Raw genomic sequence first — 16,503 nt, forward strand, 5'->3', positions numbered from 1 at the left:
GGTAGAAATAGAGTAGCACTCCCTCAAATGATTAAACTTAGAGTCACCATAGGATTCAGCCATCCCATTCCCAGATATATACTCAAGAGAGATGAAAACATACGTCCACAGGAACCTTGCAGCAGAATGCTTATTAGCAGTATTATTCGCAATAGCCAATTCCTTAAACAACAGGTGGAAATAACCCAAATGTTCATCAGTGGATGAATAGGTAAACAAAATGTGATATAGCCACAAAGTGGAATAGTGTTAGGCAATAAAAAGGAATGAAGTACTGATACATGCTACAACATAGATGAACTTTGAAAACATTATGCTAAATGAAAAAGCCTGTCACAAAAGTGCACTTTTATATCATCCCAGTCATATGAAATACCCAGAGAAATGTACAGAGACAACAAGTAGATTAGTGGTTGCTTTAGAAAGGGGTAGATAAGTGGGTAAGAGAGTGATAGGGAAAGGTGATGGAAATGTTCTAAAAGAGACTGTGGTGATGGTTGTGCACATCTATGAATATCCTAAAAACTATTCAATTTTATACTTTAAATGGGTGATTTTATTATATGTGAGTTATATCTCAATAAAGCTGTTTTTAAAAAGGAATTAAATTTGTTTTGTCTCTAACCAGCAGTGTGTGAGAATTCTGTTGTTCCATGCCTTTCCCACTAGTTTATATAATCAGACTTAAATTTTTGCCTCTCTGATGGGTATAAAATGTTATTTCTTTTGCATTTCCTGATTATGAAGGTTGAGTATCTTTTCATGTGTATTAGCTGTATGGGTTTTCCTCTTCTGTAAATTTCCTATTCGTGTATTTTAACTGTTTCTTTATGTGGGCTGCTTGTCATTTTCTAGTTGATTTATTGGAGAATTTAGAGACCCCAATATGGGTACTAGCTCCCTGGTTGTCCTTGTTTCTAGGCCTTTGTGTGAATAATACTAGAGTTTATACTGATGTTCCAAGTTCAAATGCAGGGCTAGAGCTTTTACATAGATGTGTTCAACTTATATATTCAGCTCCTCTTCCTCATACACACAATAGTCTCAGAAAAACAATTTCACGTGTTCTGCAATAATATGAGGTGGAAATTATTTAAGAGCTTTTGCCCTATAATATTTTAACATATTATTTTTCTTATTCTATAGGAAATGCATATTTAATGTGGAAGAGTTAGAAAACAAAAATCACAAAGAAAAGAAAAAAATATTTATAATCCAACAGGTCATATATTATCAATATGAACATTTTGGAATATTTGCCATTCTTGAAAATGGTTTAGATGGTCAAATTTTAAATACAGGGAACCCATATCCCATTATTTTAAATGGGAAAATAATAATGTGCTCTCAGCCCATGTAAAAGCCCCAACCAGTTCCTCAAATATTACTAAAATACACTTAATTATTTATAAAATATACTGACTAGAATTTCTGCAAATTTTAAGCCATTATTTAACACTTTATAAGATCATAAGTAGGTATGTATTTGTGTTTTATGAAACAATACTGTGTAGCGTTAGAAATGAAAATTTTCTTGTACATTGCGAAAAACATGTACTCTATTATAAATCAAATGATTAAATATCTTAAGGATAAATAAGTAATGCAAATAATATTTAGTAAAATGAAAGAAACCAACAGGACAATTTTACAAAATAGTTAATTGTCAGTTCAATAGCTGCCTGAATTTGGTTGGGTGGTAAAGAGAAATGGCGGCCACCATTGCTGTTTGGGGGATGAAGGGTTGGTTGGTGGTGGGTTAAGGGACTCGTGAGTGAACTAAAGACAAGGTGAATAATGCAGGAAATACATGAGACCCGTTCTTATCTAAATTCAAGAAATTTTGTGTCCAGTCTTCTCTTCCACTCAAGACACCTGAAGTTGGTGTCTATTTTCCACAATTCATTGAAAAAGAGTGCCGCTGTAGCCCCACTCTTTGATTTGCAGTATCTTTATTCTAGAAAATTCTATCTTTTTGATTGAGATGCACACTTACCATTTCTTCTTTGTTCAGTCTATGAAATTAAGGTCAGCCAGGTGGTCAGCATGACTTATTTTACTCCTACACAAGCAGCATTAACGGAAATGAATGCCCAGACTTTTGTTCTATGCAGTACAGATGTTGGCTAGTTAAGCTTGCCTGTAAATCATAGTTTATTCATAAACTCCATCATATTCTATTTAGAACCTCAGAGTAAGAAACTAACAAATACAGTTAAAATCTTAAAATACATTAAGACGGGGGACGTTCTTAATTTTTAGCCTGATCAAAGTTCTATCTATATCTTAATGGCTTGTTGAATTATACACAGATACTGAGAAATTATAAATGCTTCATAAAAATGGACATTCCAAAAGAGAATTCTGGACACAACCCTTTGAGTATAAAACACAAAGATTTGGGCTTATTAGATAGCAAAAAGGCTTATTTTCTGAGCAATGCTTATAGTAAAGGGATACAAAAGAAATGAATACATACCCAGGCTGTGTGGTAATACTCTAATTCCTACTTAACTCTTGGATTGGGGTCCTACTGAATTTTGAGGTCTTGGTGGGAAAATAGTACTGACGCAGCTTGGAAGGAACAGGTGCAGTAAAAGTTTTAATAGGATGGACTGCTATTCCTATTTCTGTAAAAGCATACCCTCAGGAAAAGGGATCAGGGTCCGTTAACCTAATCACCATTTCCACACGGTGAGAAGAAAATAGGCTGTTATTTTTTATTTTTGCCACGGTGATTAGTTTAAGCTCTCACACTTTGAGTTTCTGAGATCCAGTGTCTGTTTCCATGGGAACGCCAGTGGCAAGCAGCTGCTATGTTGTCCTACACATCTAATAATCGGGGGGAGTTCCTGTCTGAATGCAGGCCAAGTTCCTCCAGCCTCCTTCGTCATTTAGCCACAAGCGACTCTGTATCCTCTAGAGACACCTTGAGATGTAGGTAGTTGAAATACTTAAGCTATATTGAAAAAAACGTATATACACAACACGCATATAATTTATTTATTTAATTTCTTTAATGGGAAAAGCACTGAGAACGAAGTGATTATTTTTTTTAAAAAAATGTGATTTAAGGAAGGCCACAGAGTATAAACACTGCCCTCAAGAAACTTAAAATTTATTTGGATAAATCAAGTCTCCTGTACTGCATGATCAAAATGCAGGGCTCTAAAATATACGGGGAATGTTCCAACCAAGGGCACTTTCTTTATTCTTGACTTGAGTGTCTGCTCTGAATCCTTGCCTTTTTTCTTAGGCTATGAACTGTGATGTATAAGCTAGGAAAAAATGTAAATATCCCTGCTTTTCCTTCCTTATGCCTCAAGTCTGAAAATATCTTGAGTGGTTAGATCTTTATCTCCTCTGCTCCTTACCCTGGCCAGTTTTTTTTGCTAAGATGAAAAGATAGGAGCCATCCAAAGGTCCCCCCAAACACTTCTCTGTCCCAAATAGCCTTCTCAGAATTCCTCATCAAAAGGTCCACTAAGACTTTTTGCTGCATCAGACCCCTTACCTTTTACAGTCTCCTCATTTAGAATCCCCTTTCACACATCCATCCATGAATTCAGCAAATATTGAGGGCCTACTATGTGCCAGGCCCTGTGCTAAGGGTTTTGTACAGACTAAGTCTGCCTTCATGAAGCTTAGAGTTTAGTGGGGAAAAGCTATTATAGAAGTGAATGCACAACTTATTATACAATAACAGGCTACAGTAAGTATTATGAGATTTCTGTGAAAAAATAAGGGGAAACACCTAATTTATATTGGGGGTTAGATTCATAGAAGTTATTTTCTACATCCAAAAATTCTAATGCTGGGCCGACCCTGTGGCACACTCGGGAGAGTGCGGCGCTGGGAGCGCAGCGACGCTCCCGCCGCGGGTTCGGATCCTATATAGGAATGGCCGGTGCACTCACTGGCTGAGTGCCGGTCACGAAAAAGACAAAAAAAAAAAAAAAAAAAAAAAAAAAATTCTAATGCTGAGTCTGAAATATATGGTGTGGGACTGATAAGGGAGAGGGTGTCTCCTGGGTTGGGACCTTTCCCTGACTTCTCCCATCTCTTTCTGCCCATCATCACGTCTGCTGAGTATCTTCATGGTGCTCCTTAGTGCTCTTTCATCAGTTTATGTCTCCCATCACTTAATTAGATTCCTTTTGAGGAAGCTGCGGTTATAGGGTTTGAGAGCAGCACTATCGAGAAAATAACAACCTGAGGGCATCCGCACGTCAAAGGAGCCGTACAGAGAGCAAGGATCCATGAGGTCAATGGGTTGAGGTGGACAAGAAGGGCTGCATGAAGAGAGAGGGACTTGGGCTGGGCCGAGAAGTTTCTTCTGCTCAGAGCCAGCAGTGGCGAGTTCAGAGTCTTTCTAGCTGTGCCCTCTTCTCCCCACCCATGACAGGGCAAATGTGGTGCCCAGGGTGGCCTGGCTGCAGGTCACTGGCTGAGGACTCATCTGCTGTTCCCTGGCAGGTGCATGGCAGTTCAGTCCCATTTCACAGTGGGAAGGCATTGCGTGAACTACAGCACAGGATTAGCTCAGCCTGGGAAATCGCCAATACCTCTCCACTTGTCCTCACTGATTAATAATTTATGGGTGAATAGAAAATAATTTTGACCTCATTCGCTTTATTGCTTGTGAGATCATGGCAGTGACTGTGGATATTTTTGTTCAAACATTTATATTGGTAGGTATTTTTGTGCATTAAATGAACAGGTAGATTTCCAATCGTTAATAAATTAATAATTGTATGTTTCTAAAAACCACATTTCTGTTAGAATTAGCCATGTAAGACACATGACTAATATACTTAGATATTCAATATTGCAGTTTGGGAAACAGGCCTTTCCGCTGGGCTGAGGATTGGAGTCAGAAACAATCTCCCTCTCCCTCTCTCTTACACATTCATTCATTCAGCATTGTGTGCCTTCCATATGCCAAAATAGTATAATGCATGTTGTATATCATATATAGTACAGTATAATAAATAGTGTCATATAGTATGATATGTGTGTATATATATATAGGCAGAAGCAATTCAATGTGGTGAGTGTTATGATGGGGCACACATAGGGTGATAGGGAGCATAAGAAGGAAAGACTCTGAGAACATGCCATTGGAGCTGAGTTCAAAGGGTGATGTAGGTATTAGCTGGTTGTTATGGAGTGAATGTTTTTGTCCCCCAAATTCATATGTTAAAGCCTTAACCCCTAGTGTGGCTTTATTTGGAAATGGGACCTTTATGGAAGTAATTAAAGTTAAATGAAGTCATAAAGGTGGGGCTCTGATCAGATAGGATTAGTGTCTTTATAAGAAGAGACACCAGGAGCCCTCCCCCCGCCTCTCTCTCTCTCCTTCTCAGCATCTGTGCACAAAGAAGAAGTCATATGAGAACACAGCAAGAAGGTGGCTGTCTGCAAGCCAGGAAGAGAGCCCTCACCAGAAACCAAATTTGCCAGAACCTTGATCATGGACTTTTAGTTCTAAAGCTGTGAGAAAATAATGTCTGTTGTTTAAGCCACCAGCCTGTGGTATTTTGTTATGGCAGCCCTAGCAAACTAGTACCATGGTGAACTCTTTGTAAGGGGAGGTTGGGGAAGAGAGGACTAAATGGCATTTTGGGCGGATGAAGAATTACATGCAAATACATTAGGCAAAGGAAAGCATATCTTTTTAAACTATTTTTCAGTCAGAGTTCAATCAGGAAACAGGCTAAGTTTTTAAAACTTAAGTAACGTTTTCTTACTCGAGAATACTAATTACTTTAAACAGAGCACACTAAATATTTTAAACAGAGCAAATTGGTTTCACAGAGTGTACTAAGTATTTTAGACAGAGCACACTGGTTTCAAAGGTATTGGGGCACGTCTACCTGAAAGTCGGAAAGGCATGTGACAAAGTTTTTCTTTATATTCTTGCTGTTGTCAAGATAAAGAAATGTGAGGTTGATATTAATACATTTAGATGGATTTGCAGAGTTGAAGGCTCTTACCCTGTGATCTTTTAAAGAGGCCAGTGTGAGTTTGAAGAAATCGTTATCTGATTTTACTGGAGTACAAAGCTTGTTACCCAGGATATTGGGTGGATTTTAATCAATAAATTTGATGAAGACAAAGAAAGATAGCACACAGATCATGTAGAGTTGAAGTTGAAGTGAGTGCCAGTGAATTGAAAGGCAGAACCGAGAATCAAAATATTTTCAGGCAGACCACAACAAAATAAAACATAATGAGTACTAATGTAACGTCCTACATTTGGATAAAATAAAAACTGTGAAAATGCAGGCTGAGAAAGTCATGGCTTATCAGGGATACATGTTTTAAAAAACACTTGGGAATTATCATTGGAATGAGCTCAGAATGAGTCAACAGTGTGACATGGCTGCCAAAAAGGCCAGCGTGATTTAGGGCACCATAAAGTAAGGTCCAGAATGAGGTTGCTGATGAAGCCATTGCAGCGAACACTGTGCGAACACACCCTGTTGCATGCTGCTTGAGCATCCTACTTTAAGAGGGGGGACCACATTTGAAGCTCACCCAGAGGAGACCAGCCAGGATATAAAGTAGGGGGTGGTGGGCTGGAGGGGGGACAAAAAGACTCAGAGAAATAGTTGAATGATGTGCGAGTGTCTAACTTGGGAAAGAGAAGGTGCAGGGAGATGTGAGGGTTGTCTTCAGCTGCATAAAGGATGGCTTTGTTGCTGAAGCCAAAACTAGGCCAGAAATACAGAGAAAAAGCTTACATTCTAACAGGCAGAAGAACTTTTTCAACACAGTTATGGTTATGTGAATTTCTGTTGTTATTTTGAAAAAATATACTGTTTCTATTTTGCTTAAAATTACAGATTAGACTGACAAAACATTTTTTTAATTGACAACTACTTGCCTAGCACTGTTCCCATTGCTGAAGATACAAAGATGATCAAATACAGTTCTTAATGCTGTAGAATTTACAGTGCAAATGAAGAGTTTAAACACATTCTAGCACTTAGTTTAATGCCTTCTTTATGTTGTCCCAAGTTAAAAAAAGAGGGAGCTAGCACAGTGGCATTCTTTTTTGCAGGCCTGCCTCTTTGTTGGTAGAGTTCCATTACCAACTCTATAACTTTAAAGTTGTTATTATTTTTTAATTATTCTTTTTTATTATTGAAACATAGTTGATTGTACATATCTGTGGGGTACAGCATTGAATATCAGCACCTATGTGCAATATGTGATGCTCAAATCAAGATAATTAGTATATTCAACAATATACAATGAAATCGATTTTCATGGCCCTTTACCAATTCCTTCCTCACACTTTCCTACCTCTGGTAATCTCAGTTCTGTTCTCTCCTTTTGAAAGTTCAGCATACTATTGTGGTTGCTGTGTCCTTTCTTGTTTACTTATTTGTTTATTTTTTTTTTAGCTCCCACTAGTGAGTGTGGACATGTGGTATGTCTCTTTCTGTGCTTGGCTTATTTCATTTAGCATAATTTTCTCTAAGTTCACCCATTTTGCTGGGAATAGCAGAATTTGATTCTTTTTTATTGCACAATAGAATTCCTTTGTGTAAATACATCACATTTTTCTTATTCCGTTATCCAAAGATGATATTTAAGTTGGTTCCCACTCTTGCCAATTGTAAATAGAGCTGCAGTGAACATGGGAGTGCAGGTATCATGTCCACATGGTGATTTCCATTCCTTTGGGTGGAATTGCTGGCTCATATGGCAGTTCTATCTGTACTTGATTGAGAAGGATACATATCATTTTTCATAATGGCCATACCAATTTACAGTCTGAACCAGTGTAGGAAGGTTTCCCTTTTTCCAAATCCTTGCAAGCATTTGTTTTTCTCTGTCTTTTTGATAATAGCCAATCTTGCTGAGGTGAGATGATATCTCAATGTGGTTTTGATTTGCATTTCCCTGATGCTGAGTGAGGCTGAGCATTTTTCATGTGTCTGTTGGCCATTTGTATGTCTTCCTTTGAGAGATGCCTATTTAGCTCCTTTGCCCATTTTCTAATTGAGTTATTTGGTTTTTTTTTTTTTTTTTTTACTGTGACCTTGATTGAGTTCCTCGTATATTCTGGATATTAATCCTTTGTCAGATGCATAGTTTGTAAATATTTTCTCCCACTCTGTAGGTTGTCTTTTCACTCTGTTAATTGTTTCTTTTGCTGTGTGGAAGCTTTTCAGTTTGATATAATCCATTTATTTATTTTTTCCTTTTATTGCCTGTGCTTTAGGGGTCATATTTATAAAGGCTTTGCCTAGTCCTACTTCCTGAAGTTTCCCCCCTATATTTTATTTTAGAAGTCTTATAGTTTCAAGTTGCATATTTAAGTCTTTAATCCATTTTGAGTTGATTTTGGTATATGATGAGAAGTATGGGTCTAGTTTCATTCTTCTATATATGGATGTCCAGTTTTCCCAGCACCATCTATTGAAGACAGAATCTTTTCCCAATGTATGTTCTAAGTGCCTTTGTCAAATATAAGTCAGCTGCAAATATGTTGGTTGGTTTCTGGGTTCTCTATTCTGTTACATTGAACTGAGTGTCTATTTTTATGCCAGTACCATGTTGTTTTGGTTACTATAGCTTTGTAGTATAATTTGAAGTCAGGTAGTGTTATGCCTCTGGCTTTATATAGTTTCCTCAGGATTACTTTGGCTATTTGGGGTCTTTTTTTATTCCATATGAATGTTAGGATTGCTTTTTTCTACTTCTGTGAAGAATGTCATTGGTATTTTGTTGGGGATTGTGTTGAATCTATAGATCACTTTAGTTAGTATGGACATTTTCACAATGTTAATTTTTCCAATCCAAGAGCATGGAATATCTTTCCATCTTCTTGTGTTCCCTTTCCTCAGCAGTGATTTGTAGCTCTCATTGTAGAGATCATTCAACTCCTTAGTTAAATTCATTCCTAGGTATTTTCTTTTTTTGGTGACTATTGTAAATAGGCTTGCTATTCTGAATTCTTTTTCTGCTAGTTCATTATTGGAGTATAAAAATGATACTGATTTTTGTATCCTGCAATGTTACTGAAAACTCTTATCAACTCTAAGAGTTTTTTTTAGAGTCTTTAGGCTTTTCTATATGTGAGATTATGTCATCTACAAACAATTTGACTTCATCTTTTCCAGTGTGAATGCCCTTTCTTTTTTTCTCTTGCCTGATTAGTACTTCTGATACTATGCTAAATAAGAATGGTGAGAGTTAGCATCTTTGTCTTGCTCCTGTTCTCAACAAAAAAGCTTTCAACTTTTCCTCATTAAGGATGACATTGGCAGTGGGTTTGTCATATATGGCTTTTATTGTATTGAGATATTTTCCTTCTATACCTAATTTTCTGAAAGTATTTGTCATGAATGGATGTTGAATTTAGTCATGTGCTTTTCTGCATATATTGAAATAATTATAATAGTTTTTGTTCTTGATTTTATTGATGTGTTATATCATGTGCTTTTCTGCATATATTGAAATAATTACATAGTTTTTGTTCTTGATTTTATTGATGTGTTATATCACGTTTTTTGACTTGTGTATGTTGAACCATCCTTGCATCTGTGCGATGAATTTGACCTGACTGTGGTGTATAATTTTTTTTTGACATGTTGCTATATTCTGATTGCTAGTATTTTGTTGAGGAGTTTTGCATCTCTGTTCATCAGAGATATTGGCCTGTAGCTTTCTCTCTCTCTCTTTTTTTGTATCTCTGGTTTTGATATCAAGGTGATACTGGCTTCACAGAATGAGTTTGGGACAATGGCCTATGTTTTAATTTTTTGGAATAGTTTGAAGATAATTGGTATTAATCCTTCTTTAAAGTTTTGGTAGAACTCATCAGTAAAATCATCTGGTCCTGCTCTATTATTCACATAACCCTCTGGTAGGACAAAAATGAAAATGAAAAGAGAAGGAAACTAAATATTATCCCCTCAAAAAACCAACAAACATTGAAGACAAACAACAAAAAGGGGAAAAGAAAGAAAGGAACAAATGATATTTAAAACACCAAAAACTGACAAAATGCCAGGAGTAGGTTAATACCTTTCAATAACAACTCTAAATGTGAATAGATTAAATTCTCCACTCAAAAGTCATAGAGTGACTGATTGGATTAAAAAGTTTGACTCAACTATATGCTGTCTTCAAGGGATTCACCCACCTGTAAAGACACATGGACTAATAGTGAAGGAATGGAAAAAGATATGCCACACAAATGGAAACCAAATATGAGCAGGAGTAGCTATTCTTATATTGGATAAAATAGACTTTAAGCCAAAATCCATAAAAAGGCCATTATATAATGAAAAAGGGATCTATCAAGAAGGCATAACAATCATAAATATGTATGCACCCACCACCGGAACATCCAGATATATAAAGCAAACACTACTAGACCTAAAAAAAAAGAGATAGATTCCAATATGATAATAGTGGGGGACCTGAACACTCTTCTCTCAGCATTGGGAAGATCATCTAGGCAGCAAATCAACAGAGAAACACAGGATTTAAAGTACACTTTACACCAACTGGACATGGCAGATATTTACAGACTATTTCATCTAATGACTATAGAAGATACATTCTTCTCATCAGCACATAGAACATTCTCCAGGATAGACCACATGTTAGGTCACTAATAAAGTGTCACCAAATTAATAATATTGAAATCACTTCAAGTATCTTTTCAGACCATAATGGATTAAAACTAGAAATCAATAACAAGCAAAACTCTGGAAACTATACAAACACATGGAAATTAAACAACATGCTCCTGGAAGACCTGTGGGTCTAAGAAGAAATTAAATAGAAAATCAAAAAATTTCTTGAAACTAATGAAAATAAAGACATATTATACCAAATCCTGTGGGATACTACAAAAGCAGTACTAACAGGGAAGTTTATTGCAATAAACAGTTATGCCAAAAGAACAGAAAGATTTCACAAAACATCCTATTGCTATACCTCGAAGAACTAGAAAAACAAGAACAATCAAATCCCCAAAAGAGTAGGTAGAAAGAAATAATTAAGATCAGAGCAGAACTAAATGAACTAGAGACCTGAAAAATGATACAAAAGATCAATGAAACAAAAAGTTGTTTGAGAAGATAAACTATACAGACAATCCATTAGCTAGCCTAACTAAAAAAGAAGAGAGAAGACCCATATAACAAAAATGAGAAATGAAAATGGAGACATTACAACAATGCCACAGAAATACAAAGAATCATTAGAGACTATTATATACAACTATATGCAACAAATTTGAAAACCTGGCTGAGGGCTGGCCCCGTGGCTCACTTGGGAAGTGCAGCGCTGGGAGCACCCAGGCTGCGGGTTTGGATCCTATATGGGTATATGGGGATGGCCGGTGTGCTCACTGGCTGAGTGTGGTGCGGACGACACCGAGCCGAAAGTTGCAATCCCCTTACCGGTAAACAAACAAATAAACAAACAAACAAACAAAAACCTGGCTGAAATGGATAAATTTCCAGACACACAGAAATACCAAAATTGAACCATGGAGAAATAGAAAACCTGATGAGACCAATAACAAACAATGTGATTGAAACAGTTATCAGCAGTCTCCCAACAAAGAAAAGCCCAGGACCAGAATGCTTAGTTCTGATACCAATGCTCTTCAGACTACTCCAAAAAAGTGAAATAGAAGCTTATCTTCCAAACACATTCTATGAGTCCAGCACCCTCATACCAAAACCAGACAAAGATACCACAAAAAAAGAAAACTGCAGGCTAATATCTCTGATGAACGCAGATGCAAAAGTCCTCAACAAAATATTTTCTAACAGAGTATAGTAACACATCAAAAAAACTACGCACCTTGATCAAGTGAGATTCATTTCAGGGTTGCAAGGATGGTTCAACATATGCAAATCAATAAATGTGATACACGACCTCAACAGAATGAAGGACAAAACCCATGCAATTATCTCAACAGATGCAAAAAAGCACTTGACAAAATTCAAAATCCCTTTATGATAAAGACTCCCAGCAAATTAGGTATAAAAGGAAAGTTTCTCAACACAATAAAAGCCATATACAACAAACCCACCACCAATATCATCCTGAATGAACAGGAACAAGACAAAGATGCTCACTCTCACCACTCCTACTTAACATAGTATTGAAAGTTCTAGCCAGAGCACTTGGGTAAGAGAAAGAAATAAAAGGCATGAAGATTGCAAAAGGTGAAGTCAAACTTTCCCTCTTTGCAGATGACATGATCCTATAAACAGAAAAACCTAAAGACTCTACAAAAAAAAAAAAAAACCCAAAACTCTGAGCTCATAAAATTTTAGTAAAGTTTCAGGACACAAAATCAATACAAAAAAACGAGTAATTTTTTTATAGTCCAATAATGAACTAGAGTAAAAGAATTCAAGATAGTGAGTCCATTTACAATAGTCACCAAAAAAAGAAAATACCTAGGGATGAATTTAACCTAGGGGGTGAATGATCTCTACAATGAGAACTACAAATCACTGCTGAGAAAAGGGAACACAAGAAGATGGAAAGATGTCCCATGCTCTTGGATTGGAAGAATTAATATGGCAAAAATGTCCATACTACCCAAAGTGATCCACAGATTCAATGCAATCCCCATCAAAATACCATTCACGTTCTTCACAGAAATAGAAAAAACAATCATAACACATTCATTTGAAACAACAGAAGACCTCAAATATTCAAAGCAAACCCAAGCAAATAAAACAGAGCTGGAGGCATTACACAACCTGGCTTCAAATTATACTACAAAGCTATAGTAACCAAAACAACATGGTACTGGCATAAAAATAGACACTCAGTCCAATGGAACAGAATAGAGAACCCAGAAATCAACCAATGTATTTACAGCCAACTGATATTCAACAAAGGCACTTAGCACATACATTGGGGAAAAGATTGTGACTTCAATAGATGGTGCTGGGAAAACTGGACATCCATATGTAGAAGAATGAAACTGTACCCATACTTCTCACCATATACCCAAATCAACTCAAAATGGATTAACGACAAAATTATAAGACCTGAAACTCTAAAACTCCTAAAAGAAAATATAGAAGAAACACTTCAAGAAGTAGGACTAGGCAAAGAGTTTATGAATAAGACCTCAAGCACAGGTAACGAAAGACAAAAATGTATTATATCAAACTAAAAGGCTTCTGCACAACAAAAGAATCAATTAACAGAGCAAAAAGACAACATACAGAGTGGGAGAAAATATTTGCTAAGTATTCATCTGACAAGAGATTAATATGCAGAATATATAAATAACTCAAACAACTCAGTAGTGAAAAAGCCAAATAATCTGGTTAAAAAATGGGCAAAGGAGCTGAATAGACGTTTCTCAAAAGAAGACATACAAATGGCCAACAGACATATGAAGTAATACTCAACATTGGTAATCATCAGAGAAACGCAAATCAAAACCAAAACGAGATATCATCTCACCCCAGTTACAATGATATTATCAAAAAGACAGAAAATAACAAATGTGAAGAAAGGGGAACTCTTATACATTGTTGGTGGGAATATAAATTAGTACAGCCACTATGAAAAATTATATGGATATTCCTCAAAAAACTCCAAAAAACTCTAAAAGTAGAACTACCATACTATCCAGTAATCCCACTACTGGGTATATATCCAAGGGAATGGAAATCAACACGTCAAAAGGATACCTGCACTCCCATGTTTGTTGTGGCTCTATTCACCATAGCCAAGAGTTTGAACTAACCTAAATTTCCATCAGTGGACAACTGAATAAAGAAAATGTGGCATATACTCACTGGAATATTACTCTGCCATTAAAAAGAATGAAATTCTGCCATTCAGAACAAAATGGACAAACTTAGAGAAAATTATATTAAATGAATTAAACCAGAAACAGAAAGAGAAATACTGCACATCCTCACTCATAAGTGGAGGCTAAATAAACAAATTAATTTAAAAAAAAAAGAAGACAGATACAACAATCACAATAATTTGTTGAACTTTCAGAAGAGGAGAACAGAACTGAGGCCACTAGAAGTAGGAAAGCGTGAGAGGGGCAGGGGTTAGCAAGAAATTGGTAAGAGGCCACAAAAAATGATTATATTGTATAATGTTTAATATTCTAATGTTCCTGATTTAAGCATCACCTGTAGAATACAGGTATTGATATTCAATGCTGTACCCCACAGATATGTAAAATCACTTATGTTCCAATAAAAAAAATCATTGCCCAAACCAAAGTCAAGAAGGTTTTTCCCTCTTCTAGGAGTTTATGGTTTCAGTTCTTACATTTAGGTCTTTAATTCATTTTGTTTGACTTGTATATGGTGCAATATAAAGGTCCAATTTCATTCTTCTGCATGTGGATATACAGTTTTCCCAGCACCATTTATTGGAGAGACTATACTTTCCCCATTGTATATTCTGGCCACCTTTGTCAAAGACTGGTTGACTGTACATGTGGGTTTATTTCTGGGCTCTCACTTTTTCTAGAAATGGGTACGATAAGACCTAGAGGACTAAGACTATTGTTCGGGCCTAAAGAAAAGGGAAAGTTTGCATCCAGTTTATGCCTTATAGCCTCAGAAGCAAAAGGAGCTCCCAAGTCTCTGTTCAGTTCAGCCCATTAATCAGATTAACTACTGTGTTGGTTAATTTTAGGTGTCAACTTGACTAGATTAAGGAATACCTAAGAACCCAGTAAAACATTATTTTGGGGGGTGTCTTAGGGTGTTTCCAGAGGAGATTAGCACGTGGGCCTGAGTGGACTGGGTGGGGAAGATTTGCCCTAAATATGAGGAGGCACCATACTGTCTGCTGGGGGCCCAGAGAGAACAACAGAGGAAAAGCTGAATGTCCTCTCTGTCCTCTGGAGCTGAGATACACCCTTCTCTCCTGCCCATGGACATCAGAACCCTACACTCTTCAGCCTTTGGTTTCCAGGACTTATAGCAGTGGTACACCCAGGCTTTTAGCCCTGGGCCTAAGACTGAGAATTACACCATCAGCTTCCCTGGTTCTGAGGCTTCTGGATGTGGACTGAGCCACACTCCCAGTATCCCAGGGTCTGCAGCTTGCAGACGGCCTGTAGTGGGAGTTCCCAGCCTTCATAATATTATGAGCCAATTCCCCTAATAAATCCCCTCTTGTAAATCTATATACATATCGAATTGGTTGTCTATCTGGAGAACCCTGACTAATGCAATTAAAAGTATTCAAAAATCCCTTATAAATCTAGTGTAGTTTTAAGAGGTAGAATGAGATCATGTGTCCAAAGATTCAGAAACCCTAATACTGTTCACATAGAGAGATTTAGAAGTAAGTTTCTAATGGAGGGGGGAATAAAAGGTAAGACGAGGCACAAGAAAGATCTTCTGAGGAGAGCCCTGGCCAGTCAGGGTCAGTGTGGTGACCCTGTGCCCTTGGGGGAAAGGAAAAAGGTGGCATTAAGGGACAAAGTGCAGACAAGGCATGAAGGCCGGAAGTAGCAGTGTCACACTTACGCTCAGTGTACACTGGAAATAACTCCCCCAGAAGATTCAACCACCCAAGCAAGAATGCTTGGAAGTATGGCTTACGATTAATGGAGCTCATGCTACTCTGTTCAGTGGAAGTACTGTCCTTGCCTGGTTGTCCAGATGGCGACTTGGGCCTTTCTCTCTGGAATTCTGCAGAACATAGAGATCCTGCTCTGCCCATTGGAGGGGGGCAGTTGGTGGACTGAATGAATTCCCAGTGTGTCAGGGGCTGAGTTTCTAATTAGAATCCTCTCTTTGGCTTTTAGCAAGCAGCTTTCATTTCTTAGTGTCCTTAGAGAAAGTTCCATATTCAGCAAGAAATTGCCCTATTTTAGACGTAGAAAGCATTTTTGTATTTAAGTAATGAAGCAAGTGGTCTTTGGGGCTCATGACAAGTGTATAAAAAAGGCTTATAGGGCCGAGCCCGTGGCGCACTTGGTAGAGTGCTGCGCTGGCAGCGCGGCGACGCTCCCGCCGCGGGTTTGGATCCTATATAGGACTGACCAGTGCACTCACTGGCTGAGTGCCGGTCACGAAAAAACGACAAAAAAAAAAAAAAAAAAAAAAAAAAAAAAAAGGCTTATAAAAGTGCTGTCCAAAAATGTGACTTTGCCTTAGGTAATAATGTTAGAGAAAGAAGTTAGGGAATTTAAGGCAGGATTGGAAAACTTGAAAATTTAGATTTTTTCTCTTTAGTTTATATACTGTATGGTTTTTAATGCACACAGATGAATGACTGAGTTGGTAGAAGGAGAAAAAGAAGAAATATACAGCAGTGAGGGAGGCAAGATGGGCAATAGACGATGACAGTGTTGGAGAAGACCTGTTTGCTTCCCCACCATGGGTGGAGTTTTATGCTTTAAAGAATATCCATTAGACCTTTTCTTTTTCACTTCAGGTTTAGTTGTTTAGCCTGTACTGCCTTCTCCTGGTTGATCTTGGATTAGCAGCTAATCCAAGGCTCGCAAGA

This window comes from Cynocephalus volans, chromosome 13 (assembly GCF_027409185.1).
Source record: "Cynocephalus volans isolate mCynVol1 chromosome 13, mCynVol1.pri, whole genome shotgun sequence".
In the NCBI taxonomy this organism is placed as follows: domain Eukaryota; kingdom Metazoa; phylum Chordata; class Mammalia; order Dermoptera; family Cynocephalidae; genus Cynocephalus; species Cynocephalus volans.